Source organism: Macrobrachium nipponense, chromosome 46, assembly GCF_015104395.2.
Source record: "Macrobrachium nipponense isolate FS-2020 chromosome 46, ASM1510439v2, whole genome shotgun sequence".
Lineage (NCBI taxonomy): Eukaryota > Metazoa > Arthropoda > Malacostraca > Decapoda > Palaemonidae > Macrobrachium > Macrobrachium nipponense.
In genome coordinates, this window is record NC_061106.1 from 26,059,800 (window position 1) to 26,065,799 (window position 6,000).

Genomic DNA, 6,000 nt, shown 5'->3' on the forward strand with positions numbered 1-6,000 from the left:
AGGCGTTGACAGATAAACAAGCAGACCGAAACTTTGGTCTCGGTGAGTTTTTATCCAAGGAATACTTTTGATGTGTTTTACCTAACTTTTTTTTTTACCTATTTGTGTTTATTTTGAATATTTTAGACAGCCTATTTTAGTAAACGAAAAACTTTGAATTATTTACCTCCTTTAACCTAGGCTAGGCAGTCTCGTTAAGCTTAGGGTAGGTACCTTAGTCTGAACCATTTTGAGTTTGCAAGTTTTGCTTGCTTTGAGGTCTCGTTATTATCCTGTAATTGTTATAATCAATGCTAGCCTAATACGTTTAGGCCATGGGTTGTTATTAAGACAAGACAGTTTTGTTTGTGGTATCCTATGTTAGGATAAGAAGAGATGCATTGGTAGACCAATACTATGCTTTAAAACCTCCTATGGTATCAAAATAAGTGAACCGTATGGTAGCCTAGTATATTTCCACCCAAGCTGGGTCATTACTGGGCATGTGGCTCCCCTCCCTCACCCAGGACCTCCCATTTAACCCGACATAGAAGATCATAGTGTCATGGACGGTGTAAAATAAAGGGATGTCACAGTACTTAGGCTACTGCCCCTGGGCACCAGGTCCAGGTATTTCTACAGAAGCATTCCGCATTACCGCATCGTTCGTGCCCACGAATATGAAAGCCACCAGGAATTGGGGCGTGTAATGTATTTCACCGTGTTTAGTACGAGCCCCTGGGGTTAATTACAGTCGTCCGAATAAATATTACTTAAAATTCTTGTTCAGGAGGTAAAACTGCATAGAAAAACCACAACTGCCATAGTCTAGGCCGCCGCGGATTAATACCCTAGATCTACCCAGGTCCATACTTGAGCAGTGGCTACCCTGATCTCCCCCATGTTGATGTGACCTAGAGCACTACAAAACTTGAAAGTGAAATACAGAAATTCATCTTGACTCAAAAATACAGAAATTCATCGGAACTCAACCATGAACATCGTGCAGTGGGGTAGTGCTGTCAGTGCACCTCAGGTGCGGTGCGCTGTAGGCATTACTTAGGGTTCTTTGCAGCATCCCTTTGGCCCCTAGCTGCAACCCCTCTCATTCCTTGTACTGTACCTCCATTCATATTCTGGCCTCCATCATACTTCCCACCCTCTCCTAACAATTGTTTTATAGTGCACAACTGCTGTGAGATTTTCCTCCTGTTACACCTTTGTGACCTTTTACTCGCAATTTTCATTTCAGCGCTGAATGACCTCATAGGTCCCAGTGCTTGACCTTCTGCATAAATAGCATGTTCTATCAACCTTGAACACTGCAAGAGGGCATGTCTTATTTTCTTTTTAGCATTGGACAGATAATATTCCTAACATTGAAGTTGTAAAAGTACACTCCTAGAAGGTACACATTCCTTTTCTCTTCCATTCCCAGTAGTACCAATAATGAATTTTGCTATGGTTGCAGCTGAGGTTTGTTTGTTCTGAAGGAAATACAAACCACTGCCTTTAAACTGGGGTATGCCTTAGGACAAGCAGGAAAATGTAATTGAAATCGGGCAGTGGGATATTTAATTGGCAGTAGGAGGGTGAATAAAGAAAGTCTACCAATCACCTGCTTGTAGTCAACATCTTTTTTCAATTTTTTTTTTTTATATATACTATCATTGGGTGAGACTTGAGTGCTGCTGCCTGCTTGGAGATTGAAGCTTTTTTTTTTTCTATATGTATGGTGTGTATTTTTGTTCACCAAGGAGGTGGACCCATCCAAACTGACTTGGCTTTGTTTTCCAGAGACATGACAGTGTTTAGCGGTGATGTAGGGCACTATAATTGATTTATTTTATTCACAGTTTTACCAAGCAATTATTTAGCTGTAGGATTCCTACGCTGGAAACGATAGCTATGTATTTACTGGGTAAGTATATACAAAACCTTATTTTATCATAAAAATATCATTTTTGTATATGTGACTTACCCAGTAATTACATAGCTATAGTTTCCAACGTTGGAATCCTACGGCTGAATAATTGCTTGGTTAGCATGAATAAAACATAATTTAATCTTTAAAATATGATATTTCATTAGCATAATATATCTTGTGACCCTCTTTTAGATTTCCAGTGACAGTACTTTTCTTACAAAATGAACTATCTACCCAATTGTTTTTAAAAATGTGGCATATTGGCCTTTTACCACAAATCCACTCTGTGCTGCCACAATGCATTAGCTTGACTGTAGTACCCCATGAGACATGTCCATTTTTCCCAAAAAATCTTGCAATGAGGACCTTACACCCTGCTGTGGATCCACAGTCTGGTGACAGTAATTACGAGGAAGGATCACACAACAAGGAAGAATGTTTAGAAGCTTTTTTCCCCTTTTTAAAAGCTTTTAATTTCTCTCGCTGAGTGGATGTTTCTTAAGCTGCACTAACCCATTATCATCATTCAATGTGGTAGTCAGCTAACTTCAACAATAGGTAAGATTCATCCCAAATCATTATTATTTTTACTATTAAATTGATTATATGTGGATACTTGCCTACTGTTCAAGGGGAAGCCTACCTAGCCTCCCCACATCTCAGTGGGTAATTATGAAGAATTCAGACAAGAATAGTACTATTAACATTTTAGCAATACTTGTTGGGAAACAGTTGATTACAGAGGCAGTCTATCTGGATCAGCCAAGCATTATTTTTTTTTTTAAATGCCTCTATTAGGATTTGGGTCTCATGTCCAAGCATCAGGCCTTTAAAGTGCTACCTTGGGATGGTGATAGACACCGCAGCAGCGAGAGTTTTTTTTGTCAGCCCTTGCTCAGGGATGTGACATCAGTTCCTTTTTTGACAGAAAAAACCACTTTGTCCTTCGCAGGCTGTCCTTGGAGAAGCTGTACCTCACATGCTTTCACTAAAACTCACTTATTGGAAAGTGAAGCAGCATTGGTTGTCTTCAAGTGACCTTCCCACTCATCAACATACTATACCCTTAAGCTGAGAAGTGAAGGAGGACCTTGCCTAATGGTTGGACAATGGAACCTTGTAATAGGAGTTTTTTTTTTTTTTTTTTTTTTTTTTTTTCTTTTTTTTTTTTTTTTTTTTTTTTTTTTTTTTTTTAACTTCTTTCTCCAGCGAATTGTCAGATGCATGAAAAGAAGGATAGGGCATACTTCTGTGTGATCACTATGCTTCAGTTAAGTAAGTGGACAGTGGGTGACTTTCATCTGTACATTTATAAATTGGAAATGCCTGGGAAAATGGCACTCTAGGTGGAGATGGAACAGTACTGGTCATCAGTACTATCTTCCCACCTTAGAAGAAAGTCTCCTGCACAAATGGCAATGGTTTGTATTTCATTAGGAGCCAATACCAGATTTTAAAGATAAAATGTACTTCCCCTAGATACGTACAGTGTACATACCAACTCAAATCTTCTCATAATTCCATCCCAGTCATCCCCACATAACACTTGATGCTGAATGGAAAGTGCTATTTAAGCACCTTGTTAATAAGCTTCAGCAAGTGTTTGGAGCCTGTGCCAGGAATATTCCTATGTACTAGTAGTAAAAAGTTATGGTTTGTATATTTAGAAAATTACAATTTGTTCATGCAACTTACCTGTCAGATATATATATAGCTGATAATTTCCGACGACCGACAGAATTTAAAACTTACGACACACGCAGTGGGAGTCAGGTGGTTAGTACCCATTCCCGCCGCTGGGAGGCGGGTATCAGGAACCATTCCCATTTTCTATTCATAATTTTTCTGTCGCCGGTGTTGTGAACATCTGTTTACAGCACCTCCGTCTGGATTTGGAAACTTTTTGCTACTTGAGTATCCCTTTTGGTTCTTTTTTGGATTAATTGACTTGGATCGGTGGCTAGGCACACGTTTTTAGTGGATTGATTTGATTTTGGTTTGGACTTCTCTTGGATAATATGTCAGGGTCTAGTACAGCTAGCGCTAGATTTTGCTCTAGGACTGATTGTAGAGGTAGGCTACTGAAAGCTTCAGTAGACCCACATACGGTATGTAAGAGTTGCAGGGAGCATGAATGTGTGTATGAAAGCCGTTGCAAGGAGTGCGAAAGATTAACAGATTCTGAGTGGAAGGCGTATGATACCTATCTTAGGAAACTTGAAAAGAATAGGTTAAGGAGGTCTTCCTCCAGGAGTGTTTCAGGTGTGCAAGAAATTAATGTTTCTCCTGTTAACCCTCCCTCTGTTAATGCTCCTAACCCTGTAGTGTTGCCTCCGGGCCCTGAAGCAGTGTCAGTAGAGAGTAATACTTTGTCCTTAATTTTGGAGTCGATTCGTAATTTAGAATCGAAAGTGTTGGCTCTTGAGAGCAAAAGTGATGTGCAGAAGTGCAGTGATACCCCTTGTGTAGTGGAGGGTGCGTCAGATCGGCCTCGTTTCGCCTCTAGGCCTGGACCTCTGCTTGACTCCCAGGACCTGGGGAGGGAGCATGTCGAAAGCCGAAGGAGGGTTACAAGGAACCCCCACCGATCTGGCGTGCCTTCGGCAGTTACTGATGAAAATCCCAGACTGCCAGGGAGCGTGCACGGGCACGTCTCCTCAAGGAGTGTTTTTTCGTCATCGGAGGCTTCATCCCCACGTAAAGGGTGGAGTTCTCACGGTGCTTCCCGTCCGCTGAAAAGGACGGCGCGTGATATTGACGCTTCACGTCCTAGTTCTCCGAATTTGCGATCTTCTCCTAACAGTGCGTTTGCTGCTTTTCCGCCGCAGAAAAGGCGTAGAGAGTCTTCGGACTTGGATTCGGTTAGTTCGTGCGAGCGATACAGTCGCTCTAGAGCTGGGGAGGAGGACCGTACCTGGGAGGAGGAGGGAGGCGTTCCCCTCGCCGCTCTCCTGCTCACAGGATCAGTCCCTCCCCGGAGCAGGAAGATTCGCCAACCAAGAGGATGATTCAGTCACTGCAGCAGCAACTTCAGGACGCTCTTGCTTCTAGAGAGTCTCTTCCGCGTCGTAGAAAGGATGAGAAGCTTCCTGTGAAGAAGTCAAGACCTGTACTGCTCTTTCTCCTCGTTCGAGTCTCCCTCTAGAGTTCGTTCTGCTCCCCAGGCAGACTCTCTAGAGGAGGTGAGAAGGTTCGTTTCTCGCTCTCAGGATGAGATATCTCCCGCTCCGCAAGTCTTCGAATGTTCTGTAAGCGAGTGGTGGACGCTGAGCGCGCTTCTGTGCAAGTGGAGCCGCGCTTCCGTTGCCGCCAACGCGCACCTGTTGTTGATAAACGTGCACCAGTGGGCGGCAGCCGCGTGCTGACTGACGCTCGGCGCGCACCAGTGGAAGCCAAGCGTGCACTAGTGGACGCTCGGTGTGCGCCAGTGGACGCCAGGCGGGTTTTAGTAGATGTCGAGCGCGCACCTGTCGGCGCCAAACGTGTGGATTCGGACGCCAAGCGCGCGCTGGTGGACACCAGTTCCTCACCAACGCAAGTTCAGGGGGATGAAGGAACCCTTCCTGTTCGTCAATTTTCTTCAGAGTTTCCTCCTACTTCTCCAGTTTCTGAGGAAGGAGTTTAGCGATAATTTAGTAGAAGCAGAGGAAGAACAGCAACCAGCTCCTGTCTCATCGACTATAAAGTTTTGTTGCGTCTTCTACAGTCGGAGTTTGGAGAAACTTTTCAACCGGAAGCCCCTCGTACTCCCCCTTCTCAATTTTCTTCTTTTAAAGCATCGAAGGCATCGGGGTTCGTGAAAATGAAGAAGTCGCTTTCTACGAAGCAAGCGTTCCGGAAAGTCCATGAGTGGATGGGGAAGAGGAAAGCGTCAGGAAAGTCCTCTTTGGCTTTACCGCCATCAAGACTCTGCGGTAAAGGAGGCATGTGGTATGAGACGGGAGAGGACGTAGGTGTTCAAAACTACCAGCCTCTGCTCAAGGTGATTTCGGGAGCATCGTGGACGCCTCCAGAAGAGCCCTTCTGTCTTCATCAAAAGTCACTTGGACCCATAACGAGTTCGACTTCCATCTAAAAGGCCTCTTCAGGACTTT